Below are 12,056 nucleotides of genomic sequence, written 5' to 3' on the forward strand. Positions count from 1 at the left end.
CATTTCAAATTATCAAAAAACATTTAATAATCCAATGTAATTCTGATATTTAGTAATATTATGAGATGGAAGTTGTTATATCCATTAAAGTTTCTATACAAAATAAAAATATTTTGGTGTCAATATATTTTCCTTTTTTTGTTATTTTAGGATATAAAACATATTTTTCAAACTTTAATGAACGTAGAACAAGTATTGCATCGCTTTATATTTTTTAAATGACTCATAATAATTTTAAAGACCAAAATATTTTTTTAATTCAATATTTTTACTTTATTTCAGGCATTTTTGCGCAATTTTTGCATTTTTAAGAGCATTTTTGGCCCTTTTTAAGGGCATTAGTTGAGATTTTTTAGGTCATCAAAATCCGGGCTCTAGTTATGACACAAAGAACGCATGTGGAGGGTTTTCTACGTGGTAGTATTATCGGCGGTCAGGAATGTGGGCTTACCCAGATGAAAGTATCCGAGGAATTTGGAATTGCCCATAGTGTCATCTCTAGACTTTAACAACGATTTCAAGGTGTCAATGGACTTATATAGTCGCTTGCAAGTTACTAAGAGGTATTTGGTATTTTACAGTAACTGACAAACTATCTGCAGCCAAGGGTACCAAAGTTTCAAGGTAAATCGTATGAAGACGTTTGGGAAGTATTGGTCTATATGCTCCTAGGCCTGTACAATGCGTTCCGCTTGCAGGAATTGCTCTATTACCGGTAGTTAGTAGAGAACATGCAATATAAACATATTCACAGTAGGTTTATGTGATGTTTTCCTACGAGTCCAGTTTACCTTGCAGTCTGATTTATTTCGGACTTTCATATGGAGAACGTCAGATGCATTATTGCTGGTTTGGGGGTGGAATTAAACTGGGCACCAGAACACACCTGCATGCTCAAATCGGAAGTCTATGGCAGGCCAAATTTACAGAGACATCATTCTGGAACAACATGCACGTCTGCTTAGGGGTATCATAGGCGCAGAATTTATGTTTATGGATGACAACACTCGTCTTCACCGAGCGAATACCTACAATGTGAGGATATCACCTGCGTGGGATGGACAGCACTCTCATTTGACATGAATCAGATAGAACATGTGTGGAGCGTGCTTCTCCGACGAGTTACCGTCAACGACCTTCTACATGTGTAACGAAACTTCGGAGAGCATAGTTTGCGGTAATTTACCCAAGACCAGTTCGACAAGTTGATGCTTAGCTTGCCTAGGCCAAAATTATTTATTGAATAACAATTTGTTATGCTGTAAATTTAATGTGATATGGATGAAAGAATTTGAATAAGACGGTTTACCTCAAATTAAAATTTAATAGCCTGGTTGGTAGGGCGCTGGGCCCATATCCAAGAGGTCGTGGGTTCGATCCTCGCCGGCCGAAGACTCCCCGTGTAGTAAATGGAGACTGATGCACGTTAAATCTGTCGAGTCTCAAAGTCCTCCATGTTCCCACAACAAATCAATACCTCTGGGGGTACTGATCCAGGAGTTTCCTTGTCTTCTGGATTGGTTCAAAATTACAAGGCTACGGAGTTGAACGTAAGTAGTCGTAAACCCATGAAATTGGGTCAGCTGTTCAACGACGGTTATAAAGTAAAATAAAATTAAAATTTAAGTCATGTTTGAATACTTTTATGGTCATAAAGCCTAGATATGCCAATATTTTAGTATAGCTCCCTCTAAATATGTTTTTTTTAATGCAAAATTACATCTTCGTGATTTACATTTTATCTTTAAACCTACATGTTGACTAAATTCGAATAATAGCTGAACAAAGAAATCATGTTAATAATGCCCATTTGGCTAATTTACTTGGTATAAATTTAATGTACAGTCAGATACTTAAACTTCAATTTCACAGGAACTATTCGATCGATTTCGCTCAAGTTTTGTACTTTGCCATGTAAATTTACATTCTTTAAGATGATACAAAAAATTGTATACCTTACAATTCAAAATTTTTCGAATATTCTGAAATAAAACAATAAAAAATAACAAATTATAATAATAAAATTATTATAAAATTATAAGTATTAATAATAAGTAATAAATATTAATAATAAATAATAAATACAGTAAAACTTGTGTAAGTTGACCACTTGTGGTGCATTGTTTTAGTGGTCAACTTAGACAAGTGGTCGACTTATGGAGGGGGTGGGTCATTGTTTACTTTTTTGTTTCCTATATCATGTTGCTATATATATATATATATATATTGTTTTTTTTTTACTTAAAAATTTTATTCAGAAAATATGCAAATGAATATCTTAAGAAATGTGTTTAAACCTGAATGAACTTCAATTTGATACATATAATTCTTATATTTAACTAATTTTTTAAAAAAAATTATTTCGTTAGTTATGCATGTGAAGTATTTAATAAATATAATTTCTTAAAATAACAGAACACGAGAACATGTAATTTGAAACCTTTAACAAAATAAAATTATTTGAACACTTTAAAATTTATTTACTACCTTTAAAGATCAAAGACCATAAATAAAGGATCAAAGCATATTTCAGAGCATTCATTTATTCAAATGCTCACTATTGCGACTGGAAGAGCAACTTTTCAACTAACATACCTGTTTTCAATGAACGGATGAAAGAAATGGTCAAAAGCTGACCCCTTACAGTTTCCCCTGATGGTCAACTCACAAAGGGTTTAGATTAGCTTTTTACACTATTTCACCAAACAAGTGAAATTTTAACATACATTGCAAAAATGACAGAAAATTTTCTGAATTTTTTTTTTCTGGTCAACTTATGAGGGTTTTAGAATAGAATTTCATAATACTCCTAGACAAAATTGACTTATTTCAGTGGTCAACATACAAGATAGACAGGTGGTCAAGCTGCAAAGGTTTCGCTTCTTTATATTATTTAGGGAAAATTCCGTTCTTGATAATTGAGGTCAAGTTATGCAGGTGCCCAACTTACAAGGGTGGTCAACTTGGCAGGTTTCACTGTACTAATAATTAATAATAAATATTAATAATAAATAATAAATATTAATAATAAATAGTAAATATTAATAATAAATAATAAATAAATAATAAAATAAAAGTTTTTTTTTTGCATGGAATTATCTTCAGATAAACGAATTTTGTAATTGAGTGTAAAAATGCTTCAATTTGCTTAAAAAGTTCTCAAGGTATAGCGAAATATGCAAAAAGTAAAATTAACACTAAGGGATCTAAACTTTGAAGAGCTCTCCTGATCAAGCCATTGGGACCATATTTCCCAGAATGCAGCTGTCCCCCACCCCCATATTCGGTTTCAGAAAACCGAATTCCTCAAAAAAATGGTATGTTTATTCAGAGAAAGTGCTTTTTGTGTTTGATTTCGCAACTTAAAATATCGTCTAAACTTATTAATTACCATATTTGTGGTCACCTATTCGAGCCATTTAAATTGAGTCCTAGAACGTGAAGATCCAATAATTGGATCAAAAGTTATTTCGGGTGGATCGTTTTTTTGGCACACATTTGAGATATATGAAATTAAGTCAATAAAGTGCCAAAAATATTAGAGCAGAATTATTAGTATATTTTTCATAGACATTTTTACATTTCTTTTTTTTTTTAATGTAAACACGATAAATGGAATTTATTGTCGAATAATATGAATTGAAAACGTTTTGCCATTATACTCTATAAGTTAATGTCATAACTGTTCCTATTTATAAATTACATTATTTTTCAATCAGGGACACATTTAAACACAAGGTACTCGGTATTATGAGAAAGGAACAAAAAAGAGTAACGTGACTAAAACAAAAACAAAAACTTTTTTTTTGATGTAATCTAGATAATTAAAGAGTTTTGAAGTGGCAACGCGTGCTGGCCTTATAGCACGAAGAATTCTAAAATCGCTGGACTTACAATATTTGAAATTTGATCCTCGTTGATATCCTCGGGATCATTTTCAATATTATCAAGATAATTAAATATTTTTGAAGTGGCATTACAGGCTACCGTATAGCACGAGGAACTGAAAAGTCGCTCAATTTACAATAATTGGAATTTGATCCTTATTCATGCTATTAAGATAATTAAAAGTTTAAAATGGCAATACTGCCTGGCCACGTAGCATGAAGAACTTAAAGCAGCTGAACTTAAATAATTTGGAGTTTATTCTTCGTGAAATATTTAGCCAACTGGAAAGCGTTTACAAACAAATTAGTCAAATGAAACTATAAAAGCAATATGGAAAACAAAAGCAGGTGACCTAAATTTTGAGAAAAATTTCAAGAACTTTATCCGTGAATTGAAGATTGTTTGTACCTTGGTGGTCTTTAATCTCAGTTTTATAATTAAGTGCAAAAAATAATTAATATGATCGTATATTTAATCATTCTAATTTTATTTTTTAATTTCTTTATTACATTAAAGAATAAACTGTTGTTTCAGTTTTCGTAATTGATACATAGTTTCTTAATAAATAAATGCTTATGTTTTTTTTTGAGTGTCAGAAACATATTTGCTTGTAACTTTATTTAAGATAAAAATATAAATAAAAAAAAAATTGGTGAGATTATTCAAACTGTCAAATGTGCTCAAAACTATCACTTACCATTAATCAGAATCTATTTCTTGAAGAAAATATTTTAATTACAATAAAACGAAAAATCAAATTTTTCTCATGAATTAAATTAAAACAAGGACTAAAAATACAAAGTCTTCATATTTATAGGGAGTTCATATTCATTGTCATACGTTAAAGTAAAAAAAATAATATTAAGCTTAAGATGAACGTTTTACTTGCATGCATTAGAAAACTCAATTATTGACATCCTGTAATTAAAAACCTAGGGGAAAAAATTACTTTTTCTAGTACAAAAAAGTGTTCCAAAGTAGCTTTTTAAAAGTTTTCATGCATGGCAGTAATTTTTGAAGCATGAAGAAAATTGCTTTTGTTTGCCTCCTGTTAATGTTCTTAAATGAGAAGAAATAATGAAAAGATTCTATAAATAATAATTAACGAGAATCGTTTTTTTCCTTAAGCAGCTCAGCAAAGATATGATACACGTGCATTCTTTATAGGTCTGTTTTAAGCAGGTATCACCTTGAAGTCACGTGATCTACTCGATTAATATCTCAAAAATTGTTTACCTGATTTTCGTGAAAGTTTTTTTCGATTTGAATATATCGATTAAAATGTTGTAAAGTGTAATTTTACTAACGTGATATAGCATACTTATTAATACAATTTTTTGTGAAAATTTTGGCATTGTGAAAGTTTTGTGAATATTTCATGTTGTTGATACATAATTAAAAGACATTCTTTTCATAAAAATTCTATTGGAAACATTATAAGATATTAATGCCGACCGGCCTGTGTAGTTGGGCAGGAAACTGTCTCTGCATCAGAAAGATCCTGGGTCCGAATCCCGGGCAATGCATGGATGTTTCTTCTCTCTCTGTGTGTTGTATGTCCTTTCTCCCTTGTGTGTGAATGTGGCCCACCCTATAAACGGGTTGTGGTTGTGTGAATGACGTGGCAGAAGTCGAATTCCTGGCTATAGATGGCGCCACTGAAAAACAAGAACAATCGCACCCACACTGCCTAAACAGGCATACGACAACAAAAAAAATTAATCGTCATTATCCAATAAAAAAATTACTAATCTGCCATAAAATTATATCCGTGTGGTGAAAGTGATCAGCAAGTTGACCCTTGGTTAATGAAGCCTTGGTTAGTGAAGATAATGCTTAAGAAAGCCACATCAGGAAGATAATTTTTTTTTTAGTTCAGATAGGTATATTTTTCACTATCTTCACAGAAAAAAAAGTGTGATCAAAACTTCCGAATATGATAAAACTTACTGTGTTTCTGGCTCTAAGGGGACACTAAAATGTTCATTTTTACTGAAGTGCCTTGGTAATGATTTTGCTAAAATTAATAATAAAATATAATAAGTAAATAATCGCAAGAAATTAAAGTGGTAAGATATTATCAGATTAAAAACTTCATTCGCTTGAAAAATACATAAAAAAAAAGGAAGTAACAGTAGACGTGTTTCAAGTGCTTCAAAAATAGGCGCCCATTTTCAAGACTTACCAGACGTGAATTAAAAGAAAAAAAAGTGATTCGAAATATAAAGAATTTAATCAATTATGTTTCTTCTTTTGAAACGCTTGAAACATATCAAGTGTTATTTCCTTTTTTATGATATGTGATAAAAACCAAACCGAAACTTCTAGATAACCATTACCGTATGAAAGGAAAATTTACCAAATGAATGGCTTAAATACAATATATTTTAACTTTTAATACCAGAAATATGTTGTTTTTTTTAACAGAAATCTCATTACCATACAGTACGGTAGTTTTCACCGATTTTTTTTCTCCGTGTTAATGAGTTTTTTGTATTTTTAATTTACTTTTTTTATAATTTTGATTTTTTAAAAGCATTAGTTCTTTAATAGAGTTATTGAGAAAATTATTTTGCTTGAAATATTGGAGGAAATTTAGATAGAAAGCAAATTAAATAAAGTTTTATTTCAACAACTTTGACAGTTATTTCTTTCAAGCAAAATTTAAATTTCTGACAACATTAATTAACAGCTTTATTATATTACCTTATTTAAACTTTATTTAAATAATGAAAAGAAAGGATAATAACTAAAGGAAATAATAACAATCAATAGAAATGTCAGGACAAAGTGAGTTTAATTGATTTACGGGTACAAATTTTATGTTTACGATTAGTATCATTTCCTTGAAGAACTTTTTACTACTTTTTTTTTCTCCATTATTTCACAAAACATATGAAAGATTCCTATTAAATAATTTTTACCAAGCAAAATAGTGCCTTTTAACATTAGAATTCTTTTTTAAAAAGTTAATAAATCTTAAAATTTTAATTTGGAAAAAATAACCAACTTTTCTAACATATAATTACAAATTCACATTTTCAGCTATCTTCTTAAACTCCCGTTTAAAAGCAAATTTTGATTCTACTATGAATTTTTTCATGTGTTAAAATTTTGCTCAGTGTATTATTTAGTTAAAAAATTACTATTTTGATAAACTAAAACAGAAAATCACTTATTTGAAATAGATAACTTTTTTCACATCTTGATTCTTAATTCCTGTGCAATAATACAAAAAAAACTGATTGATCGGTGAATGATAATAAGGATACCCTCATTGTGAGAAGAAAATTTTGTTGATGAAGTAGATTAAGATCTGCGTGACGATAAAAATGTAATCGAGTTGGAATTTGTTTTCGTAAGATTTCATCAAAGTGTTATCGAGAAGTAAGCGTTAAGTGATGAAAATTACTCTGTGTGAATTCACAAATATTTGAGATAAACTATGAGACAAAGTATGAATTATAATGGAAATCTATTTCTTGATTCATTTTATGTATTTAAAAGGAAATCAACGTTGCCAGTAGCCAAAAAAATTGCTTTTTGCGCTTTTTTTAACCATTTACACAGTTTTCTATTTAAATGTATAGTGATAATCAAACCTATTGACTCTGTTGTAACGCATATTGTTTTGTAACAATTAAAAATTGGACGAAATGGAAACGGAAATTGGATTGCCAAACACTCTTCAACATTTTTACGAATTCCAAGCTATTAGACACAGAATAAAGTTGAATACCGTTATATGTGTTTTAAAAATTTTACATAATGGATAACCTTTTATGGATAACATTAATGTAATATTTTACATAATAATAAATATTGAAGATAATTGCATGATTGCGAAACATATGCGGTATTTCTCATTTTCAATTTTAGAAAAGTACAGTTGGAATTAAAAATATTACAATTCCCCTAAAAATATTACAATTCCTTTAGCTTTTTCATCCCAAAAAGATCGTAAAATTTTAAATCTCTATAAAAACTTTTTTTTTAAATTATTATCGAAATTTTTATTTCATAATACAAGCCAAGCATATTTCATTTATGCATCGTACTGTAGGATCAATACATGCAGCAAATATTATATTTTGGCTTTGCAATCACATTTTTAATAAAATTTTCTCTCATGATTTAACAAAATTGTAACAGATCTTCGATACAGCGTTTAATTTCTTCTTTTAATACTTTAATGATCACGTGTTTCTAGAAATGAAAAAGCAACAAAAAAGTCTGAAAACATTAAATTGGTCAAAATATGTGGTTAATTCTTTTCGCAAAGTCGCAAAATTGAACGACAATTGAATTGAAGAATGTATATCGAAATAATGTCCCCAGCCCTAAAAGCCGCACCAAAATAATTGCAAATTTACCAGACGTGCTGTTTTTTACATATCACCTTAATATATCGATTCTATCGATACATCAACTTTCATACGACATCATTCTGGAACAACAATTACGTTTTATTTTTATGGATGGACAGAATTTGTGGAATTAGAATATTATGGACAGAATTTGTGCTTAGGGAAGGCTACGCTCGCCCTCACCAAGCAAACTTCTTAAACGAATGCCCTCAAGCGAGTTTCAGCCCGTCAACCACCTCCAATATGTGAATTTTTGGAGAGCATTGCTTGCGGAATAGAGTAATCTTTCTTAAGATCAGCTTGATAAATTGATACATAGAATGCATAAACGTTTTACGAACTGTATTTCATCACATGGAAAACATACAATGTATTGACCAACAATGTAATATAAAGTTTTTAAAGGTTTTATTTTTTATAATCGCCCCAGGGAGCAAAAATCGTAGTTTTTTTTAATGGTGACATACATGTACGATGCTCCGTGTCTTTCTGAATATGTCACGTTTGTTTTGTTTCTGAACCTTTATTTAACAGAGCTTTCATTGTAACTAATATATAAACTTGAGTGTAGATTGGTGCATACTATATATCGCATATAGTATGTATAGTATAGTCTATTCTAGAACTTAAAAAATCGTTTTCGAAACCATTTTCAAAATTACTTGTATTCGAAGGAACAAGAATAGAATACTTGATAATTTCATTAGTTTTTGCCACGTTGCATTGCGCCGTATTTTTATTGAAATTCTTTTTTCTTTCTTTTTTTTTTTTCTTTTTGAATTTTCAGAATGGATTTTCTATAAATATTCTTCTATCTATATTTCTTCTATTCTATAATATCTATAAATATTCTTCTTTCTTATCTTTTTAATAATGTTAGCATTTTACTTTCATACATTATTTTATGTCACGATTAAAATCTTGTTTTAAACAGTTTTAATTCTTTTTTTTTTCTTGAAAAACATTCATTGCGCAAAATAATAAATTAATTGCGTTTTTAGATATTCATAATTTATTACTATCATAGAAACTGTAGAAAACAGTTTTTAAAAAAAACTAAATGGCAAACAGTACTAGAGAAAAAAACAATTAAGAATTTTAAAAATAATAAACAAATGAATAAAAATTTAAAAAATTCCACAAAATAAAACATGTCAGTTCTTTTTAAATAAATTGCTTCGATTTTGATAAGTAGTATTTCTAATAACACAATGTAATAAGTAACATACAAGCTGTGAATTCCATTTTTTTAAAAAGTCTTACAGTTAATTGCTTGCATAGAAACCAGGGAAACTGAAATTCAGTTCGAGAAAAAAAATTTCACTGCTCACGACCATGAAAAATACATTGAAATCACGTGACATATTTTCACTGGAAATAGGAATCGAAAATTTAATCATTCCTTCAGAACACTAGCTGAAATAGTACATTCAGTTGTTGGGTCTCTTAATTTTAAAATAAAATTGAACAGTAAATTTGCTTTGTATTTATAATTCTATTTTATTTTATAACCGGCGTTGAACCCCCAACCCAAATCTGGATTACCAATGTTCAACACCGAAGCCTTGTAATTTTGAACTCTATCCCAAAGGACAAGGAGACTCCTGCTGAATTAAGTATTGGGAGAAATTTGCCTTCGTGGTAAGACTTCTTCTTGAGAGAACAAAACCGCATTTACATTGCACGGAGAGTAAAAATACGAACACCTCCTACGGTTAGCCTGATCGCAAGGGAACTTTAACCCATGCTCCATCTACCAGTGAGGATATTTTAAGTCATCACTGTGGTCGGTGCCATCGCTGGGATTCAAACCCGGTCCACTTCATTGGAAGGGGAGTGCTCTATCCCTGAGTCATCACGGCTTTGTATTTTAAACCCAAAAAATTGGGTCGACTCTTCAACGACGGTTGTAAAATAAAATTAATTAATACAGCAGACTATATTTTAAGTTAAGAAATCAACACAAACTTGTACTTTCTCTGAATAAACATACCTTTTATTCAACCGATTTTGATTCCCTATCCTTAAGATATGAAGAGGGGGGAGTAGCAGCAATCTGGTGGAATACATAAGACCAGTCGAAAGTCTGGACCCCCTAATATTAATATTATCTTCGTGTACTTTCCCATAGTTTTTTTAAAAAAAGTCGTAGATTTGAAGTTCAATTTCTTGAAAAACTATTCGAAAGATTTCGTTCGAATTTTGTTCTTAGCTTACAATTCAAAATTTTTTCCAATTATTTTTTAAAAGAAATAACGAAAAAAAACAATAATACAAACTGTTAAAAACATATTTTTGGCATGGAATTATTTATGGATAAATGAATTTTATATTTGCGTACAAAGAATTGCCGATTTGATTAAGTTCTCGAGATACGGCGAAACGGTCCATTACGGGGTCCAAATTTTCGAACCGGTCCTTCATATTTTGAAGTTAAGAATCCTCAAAAAGAAGGAATGATTATTCAGAGGAAGTATTTATTTTTGTATCAAATTCCGTAGCATAAAATATCGTCTGCTGCACTAATTAATTAGTTTATTTGAGGTCATTCCTGCAAACTATAAAAGTTTGAGTCCAAGTAAGTGAAGATTCGATCACAAGAACATAAGTTATTCAGAATGTTCCGATTATTATTATTTTACAAACTATAAAAGTTTGAGTCCAAGTAAGTGAAGATTCGATCACAAGAACATAAGTTATTCGGAATGTTCCGATTATTATTATTTTGCACACTCTGTATCTTTTTACAAAGGAATATTTGTTTTCATATTATTTTAAAGATTATCTTGCATCAGCAGATGCTGTAACCAATGTAAATAAAATTATTGTTTATGCCAATGATATTAAAATCAGATGATGGATTAATTTTATTGCCTATTTATCATATGAAGTAATTCGTCAATGCCCAATTTGTATGATTTTTGATACATCTTGTGTTTATTATTTTCTTACTAGATTCTTCAATCACAATTCTTCATATCAAATACTATTGTGTAGCATTAAAACACTTTAACTCTTACCAAACGACAAAAAAATAATAAACAACCTTCAATTTTACTCGTTAAATAGTGACAAATTCCTTTTAATGTTAAAAATACTGATATATTTTAATGGCTATTTGATAACCTTTACTCAAAGAGTTATCATCATATTGCATAGTGTTTACAAGTTTTCATGTTTTAATTTTCTCTATGATTTTTAATACAGTTGTCATCACAGTTTTTCATTCTTTAGTTTTATAGAAAAATATTGTAATTGTATTCTCTATTCTCTATAAGATAAATTACATTGGCATCTAATATATTATATTAGTACACTAAGATATCTTTACGAAATTTTCGTAAAGATATCTTATTGTTAATATGTAAAGATATCTTAAGTTAAAAAATTAATTTCGATTAATTATCCAAAAGTTGATTATACCCTATAATTCATTACAGAATTTATAAAAAAAACAGAAATGTTTTATTTAACCAAATTTTAAATTGTTTTTAAATTTCTAAGTAAAACGTATCAGGGTGCTTTTTAGAATGCAGATCATCTTCCAGAAATGTTTTTTAATTAATGCAGAATTTAAAAACTAGTTTTATAAAATTTTTGTTGAAAATATAATTATATTTTTTTCCATTCTTAATTAAATTTTGACTTTAACATTAGGGCAAAATGCGAAACTTTTTTTCAATAAGAAATTTGAAATTCCTCAAAACGAGTTTTTAAATTTAAAAATAATATCTTAAAAATTGTTAAAAATTTTTAAGTAAAATTAGTTTTTGGTATTGATATATTCGTCAATGCCCAATT

Source organism: Parasteatoda tepidariorum, chromosome 3 (assembly GCF_043381705.1).
Source record: "Parasteatoda tepidariorum isolate YZ-2023 chromosome 3, CAS_Ptep_4.0, whole genome shotgun sequence".
NCBI lineage: Eukaryota > Metazoa > Arthropoda > Arachnida > Araneae > Theridiidae > Parasteatoda > Parasteatoda tepidariorum.